This window comes from Daktulosphaira vitifoliae, unplaced genomic scaffold (assembly GCF_025091365.1).
Source record: "Daktulosphaira vitifoliae isolate Bord-2020 unplaced genomic scaffold, ASM2509136v1 Scaffold_1, whole genome shotgun sequence".
Classification (NCBI taxonomy): domain Eukaryota; kingdom Metazoa; phylum Arthropoda; class Insecta; order Hemiptera; family Phylloxeridae; genus Daktulosphaira; species Daktulosphaira vitifoliae.
Genome location: NW_026099572.1, coordinates 57,690,584 through 57,703,638, shown reverse-complemented (window position 1 = coordinate 57,703,638; position 13,055 = coordinate 57,690,584).

Sequence of the window (13,055 nt, the reverse complement as noted above, 5' to 3'; positions counted from 1 at the left end):
ATAGTTTAATTTTTTATATCGTTATGTTTTAAAGTAAAAAGAAATGAAATTAATTTTGTTATAAATTGTTTTTTACGAAATTGAGTTATATTTCTTAGTTGCTCCATTTAGAATCAAAAGAGTAAAGTAGTCTAATTATATAAATTAAGGCAATGTCCAAAAATAATAACATTTCAAAAATGTATTCTAATTTATTAAAAAATGTTTAAACATATTTTAATTATAAATTTACTTTTTAAGTGCGAGAAGATCATCTATAAAATTTATATAATGCTACCTTAAGAGCATGAACAAATATATTCAAAAGTTCAATTATATAGGAGATTAAAATATACGATGGCCAAAAAAAAAAACAAAGTTAATACAACATTTATAAAGAATATGAAGGATCTTTTCCTTATTATCCAACTTTTTAGAGAAATGTGACTTTTTGCATTACCTTAGATTAAATTTTAGATTATAAAACTGTGATAGTGTAGTAGTCTGAAAGATCTTGTATTTCTAATTAGTAGTAGTTTTCCTGAGAATTATCCCAGATAGCAAATTTGTAATGATAATAATTAATATTTTTATTTTAGTACAATTATAATAAAAATTATATAAAAATATTTGTGTAATATTATAGTTATACTATCATATAAATTAGAATATATTATAATTATTATAAGATTACAAATATATTATTATTTATTTATTGAGTTTTATTATATTATTATTATTTTTTTGTCTTTTTCTTTATCTGGTCCTTACTCTTGAATACTCTTGAAGAATTTTCACCACTATATTTTTTTTGTACTCTAATAAAAATAATATAATTTGTTTATTATAAGAACGTTACTTCAATAATAATTCCGTATTAATTTACTATTTTATAAACATTATGGTATTGTTAAAAACTATAAATCTACCATCTACCCTATGTATATTCTATATAATTTAGTAATATTAGTGTGTTACAAGTAACAGGACGTTCCGTTAATACACATTGTTATCATCTAACCTACCCTTATAAACATTTGTCGTCAAAGATTAATACTACTGGTCAATTATGTCTTGTGTTAAATGCAATCTACATTATTGATAAATTCTAATTGACTTTTAAATTTTTAAAAATATTTTCAACCATCATAACGTCTTTTGTGTAATTAGTTCTTTTTTTTTTTTTGCATTTTTCTGTTACATTGATGTTTTAGTTTATACTGCTATATTTTTTAATTTACTCAGTACTATCTCAGATGAGTTATTTATTATTAAATAACTTATTGTTAAAAACAAAATTTAATAATAATTGTGTATTTAATTGCATTTTTACATCAATGAACTTATCGCATTTAAATAATGTAAGGTTTCTATGATATTCTAAATGAGATATTTATTAAATTTTTCTCTTAAAATGTTTTTATATATTATACTTTTTTTTTAAATTTTAGAAAATACTTCAATTATTATTATTATTAATAAATTAGTTTAAATTATTTATAATCTTTTATGGGTAATATTATTTTTAATTTGTATTTAAGACTAATACTTTAAGAAATTATATAAAAATTACATTATTTAACTAACTCAAAAAGAAAGATAAAAATAATAGTAGCAAGTAGTAGTTGGGTTGGAGTTACTATTTACTGTTAAATAAATTAAAATGTTTAATAGTTTAAATAGGGGCGTGGTGTGTCGCGGAGATAACCCAAGTTGTTGATAAAACTCTAGTGTTAAGTCGCGCCTACCACCGTAGGTGAACGGATGGGGTACCATGCGTGCGCTTCTGCGGTGGCGAAAAGCACCATGTTTCCAGTGCAGAAGTCAACGGAAAACCACTGCACTTAAATTTCAACAGGATATACCAATCCAGGTAGTATTAATTACCTAACGGTTATAAAAAAAAATAAAAAAATAATAATATCTCTCAGGGTATGAGTACGAGAACTAGAAAGAATGATTAAAAGAAATTATAGAAAAATATATTAATCTTTATTTATCAATATAAAAATTATTATGATTAATTTTCAAGTTCTTTAACATCAATAATGCCACGAATTCTGAAGGTTATAAATGATAGTTGGGATAGAGTGTCTACCCAGAGTAGTATGGCTCTTTAATAATATATAATATAGTAACTTTGAACCTTATTATTTTAATTAATGCTATATCTATGCTATATTAATATTTCTAGTGTGTTTGGAAATGAATTTAAGTCGTCTCATTTTATGAATTAAATTTGAGTGTGACTGTTCACTGCTTGCATATGAATTATATAAATTAAATTAATGAGTTTCGAGGGTGTACTGAGAGAATGCTCACTATACGGCGATTAAAGAGAATAATGAGAGAGGTTTAACCCTTTTTTTTTTTTTGTCTCTTTTATAATCTTATTTTGTCAATTTTTTATATAGAGGTATCAGAAACGCTATTATTATATCCTTATTAAATTGATTTGCGTTATTTATTACATATTATCTTATCAAATGAATACACAATTTTGAACAATGATTCATTATTGCATTACAATATTGATATATTTTTGATAACTTATACTATTATTTATGTGAATTTTAACATTTATATGAAAGTTTAGACATATAATATAGTTTATTGCTTAACAGATATTAATAATGAGGTTACCCATATGTAACATGTATGAAATAGTTCTTACTCGACAAATAATACTTATAATGACATTATATTTCATTGCTTATCAGATAAGTATCGTAATGAGAGTTTAATATATCCATAACACTAATGAGGAAATTTAATAAAATAACTTTAACAAAATTAAAATATTTTAAACCTTTTAATCGTTTATGAATTATCATTATTTTTTCTATTAGCATTTACTACTTAACACCACTGCTCCCATTTCTTTAACCAGTTGCTACAAAATAGAACTACAGGCACTTTAACCTCATCGTTATATTCAGACCTTACATTGCAAGTGCGATATTTGTATAATTTTGTTGAACTTATTTTATTGTATCTCACCAAACCGATTTCTTTCAACCATTTGTTAAGATATCACAAATTGTATATAGTTGATGGCATTGCCCTTTTAAATTGAAAAAATTCTCTCGTTTCCTGTACATGGTGAAAATCCATCAAAATATTACAATTTTTGAAATGTGTAAATTTTGACATTTTTTTCATTTTTCCTCTTAAAACAGCCATAAATTAAAAAATTAGAACGTACCAAAATAATTTTTTTTTAAATAGAAATCTTAGGTATTTTCCTTTTATTTAATATCATTTTTTCAAATTCTGACCCTTTTCTAACCCACAGGGTGGATTCAAAATAGCAACTTTTTCACAAAATTCAATGTTTTCAACTTAACTTTTGAAAATGTTCCGGAAATGTTGAGTCATTTAAACTTCAATCATCATCAATTAAAGGCATCTGTTTGATGCCAAGTTCTTCATTGAAACAAAAGACATACAGTTCGTGGGTTCCAGGATATTTTCAAAATATTTTTTTCTTAGGCGTCCTCTTAGATTCTTTCCAGTTAATTTTCCTTCCTTTTATGTTATATACTATAAATTAACAAAAAAAATCGTCCCGACGTCTTATCATCAATGCGCAAATGGCTTTCATAGTTAAATCACATAATATTCTTGTGTTTAAATTTTTTTTGACCTCAAGTAATTTTAATTAAGGTGAGGAAAATGAAGAAGAAGAAGTTAATTTTAAAATACCTTACAAGGTTTTGCCATAGTAATGAGTCTACCAATTTTTATAAAATTTACATGAATCTAACTTCCATTAAATATAAATTTAAACTTATTTTGATTATTATACCTCCTGAAAGTTAAAGAAATACGACTTTGAATTTTTAAACTAGCTTAAAGTTTTTTTTATCTACTGACTCATGTAATGCACTAGTGGCTGCGTTGTGTTATACAGTTTTATACACTTGGGGTACGAAGTTCGAACTTCGTCAGTCGAAAGTCGACTTTTTATACATATTTGTCTTAATTCTTTTTTGAGGTGAAAAATAAATTCATAATAAATAAAAGTCAATCAAAATATTCAATGAATGTCACTGACCCTATCACTGTATTCTCCCCTTATAAGAAGGAATTTAATTAATTTATATTAAAATATTTTACTATTTGGTATTTGTGTCTGTCAATAATTTTTTTTTCATTTAATAGGAGTATAAAATTCGTTTTTATATTGAATACAGAGTAAAATCATTAAATCGAAATATTTTTTAATGATCATAAACCTATACATACTTTACTAGAGCAAATTATTCAATATGATTTCAGGTCTGAAATTAGATTTTTTCTATTACATCATTTTTGAGAATATTACTAATAAGATAGCAACTATTAAGAAAAAAATTTTTTTATTAAGTTATTATTAATTTTTAAAAATAATCAATGCAAAATGCCATTTTTTTTTAACCATATAAGTTAATTTTTATGAAAGTTTATAATTTAAAAATGTTGAACTTTTAAACACATTTTAACTCAACTTGGAAGTTTAGAATTTATATCATTAAATAGAAAATTTAATGAAAAATAAAAAAATGTATTTTTCAGATTATATATGTGAGCAAGAAATTATTTTTTTGTATTTTTATTATAATAAATCATTTTAACAGTCTTAGTAATCATTTCTATGTAACTCTGGTGTTTAAATAGATACTACAAATGAAATATTCATAACTATATTCCGTAAAGTTATATTCATAGTGTTCTATAATACACTAATATTCAAAAATATATTGTGCCAACTTTTCATTAACGATTTCGTCCGTTGTTTTGTTGTTGAATTCCTTTTTAGCCTATATTTTTTTGAGTTATTTATTTATATGTTAATATACGTTTTTAAATAATTATTAATAACATCAACAATTATTGGTTATGGAAAAAATCTAATTGCAGTTTTGAAATCAGCACAAAATAGGTTTAGGAAAGTGAATTTTTGAGTCTTATGAAAATTCCTTGTAGACTAGTAAATTTATTTATAAGTAACAATAATTTCTTTAGAAAATTGTTGTATCAAGCCCTTTAATATTTATACACGTTAAGCATAAAAGTATTTTAGCATCAATGCCAAACTGAGATGGTGTTAATTTTACTATGATGTGTTATGTTTTTTTGTGTCTATTATCACTTTTTCTCAGCTCTCACCAAACCGATTTCTTTCAACGATACGTCAAAAGATTACAAATCGTATCTAGTCGAAGACATTACCCTCAAAAATTAAACAAAGTTCCCTTGTTTCCTGTAAATGGGGAAAATTTATAAAATAATTAAAAATTTAAAAATCGCTAATTTTCGAAATTTTTTCAATTTCTTTTTCTTAAATCTGCTATAAATTTATCAAAAATAGCAAAATTAATATAATTTTTTTTTTATAGATACATGAAGTATAGATGCATGGTGTTTTTACCTATCATTTAATATATTTTTTTTATAAAACTGAACTTTTACTTGGAAAAAGAAAAATTTCAGACTTTAGATTGTTTTTGTGGTGAAAACTAACATCGATGTAAAAAAAAAAACAATATTTTTGTAAAAAAAAATTTTTTTTTATATTTTTAATTTTATAAAGCTATAACTATTTGAAAAATATATGGATCAATACAATTTTTTTATGATAAATACTATTTATATACCTCTTTCATTCGACATACTTTTTTTTAAATAAAATCATTTCCCTTTATATATATATAATTATTCATATATTACACTTATAAATCATAAAACTTGTAATCAGGATATAAATAAGAAAATAGGAGATCATGTAGCTTTTGGAATAATCCACCAATTTTTTAAAATTAAACACTATCTAAAGATTTGCATCGAAGCGTTTTTTATGATAGTGATTTTAAACACTGTCAGATATTATTATACTTGATCCAACTATGCCAAGTCTCCATTGTGCTGGTTTTTTTTTTTTTATAATATTTCTGTAAAAATTACAATATTAAATTATTAAATATCAATTTTATACTATATTTAATTGATATATTTTTATTTTTTTTTGCATAAATTTCTAATTTTATCCAAAAAAATTATTCATAATAATATACATTTTTTGGGGCATTGGTTTTTTGAACAAACAATGATGGTCAAATCGAGTATTTTATATAAAATATTCAGAATTAAATTCTTTGTTTAAAAATAAAATAGAATTTATTCGTTACATTAATTTGTTTTATATAAAATACTTTTAAAAAAGTTAAGTAAAAAGTGCATACATTTTTTCTGTCCTGTGTGATACCAACCTTACCTAGAGCGCTGAAATAATACGTGATAAAACCTTGGAATTAGCTCCTTACATTTATCCATAAATAAAGGGGGCTGTTCAAACTTTCAAAGTCGTTGTTTTCATTTTTTCAGTCAATTACAAAAAAATAAGGCTTAAAGGCAGTTTATCCTGTAATCTTTCTGACTAAATATATTATGTAATAGATATGGAAATCTTTAATTACATAGGACAGGCTTTTATCCTTTATTATATTGGATAAAATATAAATTTTAAGAATAGTTAAAATGGGAAATACACCTGATGGACCCTCCAAAATATATTCCTGAATAATTATTATTTTTATTTTTTTTAATAACTAAGCTTGATCAGCTAATTATAAGTGAATTTGTTTATACACAAAAATTACATAATATGTAATTTTTATTTGTATATTATACAAATAACGAAAATACTAACTTTCCTCATTTTATTTTTATTAAAAATCCTTCTAGCACTACCTTAACTTGAATAAGACTTAATATTTCAAATACTTAAATGTTTTTCCTTGGCTATTATAATAAAATAATGTTAATTTATTAATTCACGCCAGGTTAATACCTTACGCCTTAATAAAACAGAGTAACACATCCATCTTGAAAAAAAAGTTTTATTTAAAACAAACAAACATGTGTGTTCATATGAGTTATTTTTGAAATATTTGTCATTTTTGATTAATATATTTTAAAATATTTCCATAAAAAATTCACAAACATTACTATATTTTTTCAAATCCAACAAGGTCGTCTTTGTACATGTATGCCACTTATTAAAAATATACATAAAAATATCAGTTTATCATAAGCCCCACGATTACTCGCAAAATAAATACAATATTAAAAAAAAAATTGGATTTTTTTTTTAGTTGCATATATTTCTTGATTATTAACTAATAATTACTATTTATAATCATTCCTTATAACTTAAAGTTGTTGCGCCTTTATATATTTTAATGATTATTTCCTATTTTATATGTTAGTTAAACATGTATGTTCCCATTTGAAAATACAAAGTTGACTCCCTAATAACATATAAGATAAATTTAAAAAATAATACACAGCCAATAATACAAGAATAGCATTTAACTAATGGTAACTAATAAAAGTATTTTACAATTAATTTTCTGTGCGTTCAGATGAAAAACTTTCCTAGTATATCAGACGTGCTTCTATAGGTATAAATACCCCGATATCCTGTCACTTTAACTCTTTATATTGTTAATGATCTTATTACTACCTGCATCAACGACCAGCCTACTTTTTTTTTGGTTATTTACAAAATACATAACCAAGAATTCTTCGTTTGCTTATAAATACCAATTATAACAACTCAAAAAGTGATAATTCAATTCTAGTTATTGACCAATGAACATTTTATTTAGAATATTCTCCATTTAATAGTAAAAAAATAATAATAGGTTCTCACTGATCTTTTTAAAGTTTCCCCTAAAATCTACTCTTAGGAGTAATTTTTTCTTACAATAAACTTAATATTTACAATGGTTTATCAAAAAAAACTTAAATTTTATTCCATACATTTTTATAAAAAAAAAATAACTATCAAATGAATATCATTGATACTTTGCTTGAATATTACCTTTGAACAAATATTTACTAAAAAAATGTGATTTTGCACCATTACCGAAGGAAATAATATATATACATATACATATGGAATTTTGTATTACGCATTACAATTAAGTAGATAAATAACACCACATGTATAAATAATAACAAGATAATATTTTTGTTAAGAAACAAATTACATATAAACTTAAAATTCTATACAAGTTAATAAATGATTAATAGATTACTTTTAATATAACACTTATTTTACGTGGACTGTATGATTTTTTATATAACTAATTCTTAATATTTACCCACTGCTGGATCATTGGACAATGATGGATGTTACAGCAACATATATGATACGACCAACCAACACTGATCACATCCTCTGGCGTGCCGATTGAACATGAACTACTCTCTCCTCATAACATGATCGAACCATCTAAGTTTATTTTCTCTCATCGTAATCACGATTGACGCTACTCCTATAAAACTTCTTTTATGTTCATTCCTTATCCTATCTTCTCTAGTCACTCCACTCATCCATTTAAGTATTCTCTACTACACTCATTCTCTGCTCTATTCTTTTGTCAACTGTCCAACATTCTGAACCATACATCATAGCTGGTCTCACTACAGTCTTACAGACTTACCTTTCAGTCTCCTTGGAATTCTATTATCGCATAACACAATAAAAACTTTTCTCCACTTCAACCATTTGCACTTAATACTGTGTCTTACATCCTCGTCAATACCACCGTTTTTTTGTACAACTGATCCTAAATACTTAAAAAATTTGCACCTTTTCTATACCGTCCTCGCTTATTGTCCCTGATCTCCTCATTTCGCCTACCTCGTGTACTCCTTTGTCAAACTCATTGCTTTATCGTTCTTTATTCAGATTATTCATTATACATAATTGTTTTAATGTGAATGGTGTAGTGAATCAAAAAAAGAAAATATAATACTTTATTGTATTAATAATATTATTACTCGGGGTATGAGTACCAGGGTCTGTAAGAAAGATAGAAGATGATAGAAAATAATGTGATCTTTATTTTATTAATATGGGATTCATTATAATTAATTGTCAATTTTTAAATATCAATAATTCCACGAGTTTTGATGGTTATCGATGATAGGTTGGATTGAGTCACCTCGTGTGTCTACCCAGAGTGGTATGGTGGCTATACACCTCCAACCTAACTCCTGAAATAGACACATATCAACGATATAACTCTGTCAAATAACTCTGTACAAACATTATCGATTTATTAAATTTACTTGGTATATTTATTATTATTGATCTTCCTTTTGATTTTCCTGTATGCCTACTTAATCTATGTACTCGTAAAATTTAATTCTAAACCTTATTTATTTTTGGTGAATTCATTAGATTCCTACCTTGATATTTTCTGCGATTCTCTTAAATAAATAGATGTTGTATTTTTCGTACAAATATAATTATGTTGATGGCGGATCACTTCTTGCATATGTTTCGTAGTGTGGAATGGTCGAGCGTAGTGAGTGCCTTTGTGAATATCTAACTGCATCTGTCTCAGAATGCTCTTTATTTTTGGCTTTTTATATTAAATTTGATCGTGGTTCAAAGGCAAGAAGTGATCACCGACGCCACTATTATTTCTTTATTAATCGTAATTTATTACATGTTATTTATTACATTTTCATCAATAATGATCTACATATTATAACATACTATTATATCTTATATAATAAATTAGACATAGTTTATTGCCCTTCATCTTATGTGCTACTATTTCNAGTTTATTACCCTTCATCTTATGTGCTACCATTACATATTGTTTATTATTTCCTATTTGTTTTATATAATTAATATATGCTTTTTTCTACGAAATTTCATTAGTATATTTAAACATTTAAAAAGTACATATATACAGAGTGATTTTTTTATCATAACCCACTCAATTACTTACAGAATAATAATAATTAAAAATTTTTTTTTTATTATTATCTTTAGTTACCCATTATTCTTGAATTTTTAACTATGTAATACTTTTTAAGTTCATCCCTTATGCCTTGGAAGGGGGTCAACTTTGTTTTTTTAAATGGTAACACATATTTTTAATTTAATAAAATGTTTGAGTTTTTAATTTAATAGTAAATGGCATTTGAATTTTTAATATAACTTAATTCGTTTATTAGATATAATCATTTAAAGTTTCAAATTTTTGAATTAATATACAGGTATAATACACAAGGGATTACAAATACAGGTAGCTAATTGGTTTTTTATAACATCGATATTAGCAGGTACACAGCATTGTTATTATCAATTGTAGTAAGGCACATTGTTATGAGTTTATAAATACACTAACTGACAATACAGAAAGTATATCTATTGATAATCATAATTGATAATAAACAATCCGTGACTGAGACAGCAATGTCATAAAAATCCAATTAGCTACCTGTATTTACAATCCCATGTGTATTATACATGTATATTAACTCAAAATTTTGAAACTTTAAATGTTTATATCTAATAAGCTAATAAAGTTATATTAAAAATTCAAATGCCATTTACTATTAAATTAAAAACTCAAACATTTTATTAAATTAAAAATATGTGTTACCATTTAAAAAAACAAAGTTGACCCCCCTCCAAGGCATAAGGGATGAACTTAAAAAGTATTACATAGTTAAAAATTCAAGAATAATGTGTAACTAAGATAATAAAAAAAAAAATGTTTAAATTATTATTATTCTGCAAGTAATTGAGTGGATTATGATAAAAAAATCACCCTGTATATATATCTTATTTTTATTGGTATACATTTCATTTTGTGTGATTGATTGATTGAAGTCTTAAATAATACATTATGACATTAATGAAGTATTGTTTATATTACAAATAATTCATTATAATATTAATGATGTACTATGTATATTATTACAATGGACTTATCTTATATACAAACTACTTACGTAAGATTAACGAATAACGGTTGAGATATCAAGTTCAAAACTTTTACTTAAATTACATAAATTTGCATACACAAAACTATTTCTATTTCATATAATATAAATAATATTTCTACGTAAATTATTTCTTATGATGGTGCACTAATTGACACGACTTACTTCGTTATAATGCAGTCGACACTGGTTTTGATGGTAGAAACTAGTGATGGGCATTTTCGAATATTTTAAACTATCGAATAGCATTCGATAGCCATTTTTACCGTGAAGACAAAATAAAGTCCAAAATTTTTTTTTTTTAATATTATAGTAATTTAAGATATAAAAGTATCAGTATTTCCGGAACACTTTTAAAAGTTAAGTTGAAAAAGTTAATTTTTTGTGAAAAAGTTGTCATTCGAAATCTCCCCCTGTGGGCAGGTAAAGGGCTAAATTTATGAAAAAAATATACCAAATGAATGAAGCATCTATAAAAAAAAATTATATTGATTTGTTCATTTTTAAAAAAGTTATGACAGTTTTTAGTAAAAAAAATTAAAAAAATTTCGAAAATTATCAATTTTTAAATTTGTAATTTTTTTGGAGTTTTCCCCCATTTATAGGGAACGAGGGAAATTTTTTTAATTTTTGAGGGTAATGTCTTCGACTAGATACGATTTGTGATCTTTTGACGTATCGTTGAAAGACATTGGTTCGGTGAGAACTGAGAAAAAGTGGTAACAGACACAATTTTATTTTTAGCATAAGATATCAAATATTTTACTTAATAATAAATAAACATTAATTTTTAAATGGTTTCAAAAGATTAGACTTATAAAGTCACCCCTGACAAATATTTCAACTGTAGACCAAGTAAATTTATCTCAGCGATATGCGACTATTACCCCCAAGCCCTCTCTACACACGTTTGAATGAAATTATCGACACTAATACAAGACGAATGAATTTAGAATTAATTCAAATAATAAATGATTTATAAAAACTCAAAATATTCTACAAAAATTTTCAACTACAGTATGATCGGTTCATTATAAAAACCAAACGTATCATTAAAAAAGGAGTTACGCAACGGCTGAGAACAGCAAATACAAAATTCAAAATTTATGCTTTGTGTATTTTTAATGATATCATAATCTTAATTTAAATTTTCTATTTTAAAAATTATAATATGATCAAATGGATAGATTCAATAATGATATTTTAATTAATGTGTTTACTTGAATTTAACCGTACAACTGTAATTAATTCATATGAAAGATGTCTAATAACCAAAAAAAATATAGTTTTAAAATAAATGATTAATTTTTCTAATTAGAAAACAAATTGTAATATTTTAATATAATTATTTTCAGACTAACTTCCAAAAAGTAGGATAAATATCAAATCACCATTTAAATAGAACTATAAAATTTGATAAAGAACAATGTGCAGAATCTTTTAAATAGATACCATTCATGTTAATATAAATTCTAATGATACAATTAGAGTAAATAAATTAATACAAATTATTTTGTTTCTAATAATAATTTAGATGGGTTTAATATTGTAAAAAATTATGAATATTTGAGTGACCACTTCTATGAAGATCAAAATTATAATTTACCTTTAATATCAGGCCCTAATTTTGTATACAATTTATGTGATTACCAAAAAGTATATATAACAAATAAATACTAACTATTAAATTTAAAAAAATTTAATTTTAATTACAATTTTTTTGGTAAATAATTATAAGGGTAAAACAATTATTAATACTAAAATATATTTTTATTAACTTTTATTTATAATTAAGAAGTGGATTTTAAAGTTCATCAATGCTATAATTTATGGTGCTAAAAAAACTAGTGAAATAAGAAAAAAAAACATCTGCAAACATTCTATTTACTTTATAATAAACATTTAATAACTGTTTTATTTTAATTATTTATACATTTTTCATTAATATATTATAGATAAATTATTAATACAGTACTTCTTATGTATCAAATGAATATTAAAATGTTTAATAGTTATTAAAGTCCCTAAAATAGTAAAAAAATAATTAAAAATACAAAAAATAATCAAAAACATAAGCAATTAATTTAAAATAATAATTTGATATAAAAATTTTCTTTTTATAAATAAACTTAAGTCTTATCACAACCCAAAAAATAAACTTAACAATATCTTCCAAAATAAATAACTGGAATACAATTTAGGAATCCAAATGAATGGATAGAGCAAAAAAGTAAATAACAATTAAATTATGGTTGTGAACATGTTTTTAGAAAAGGAAA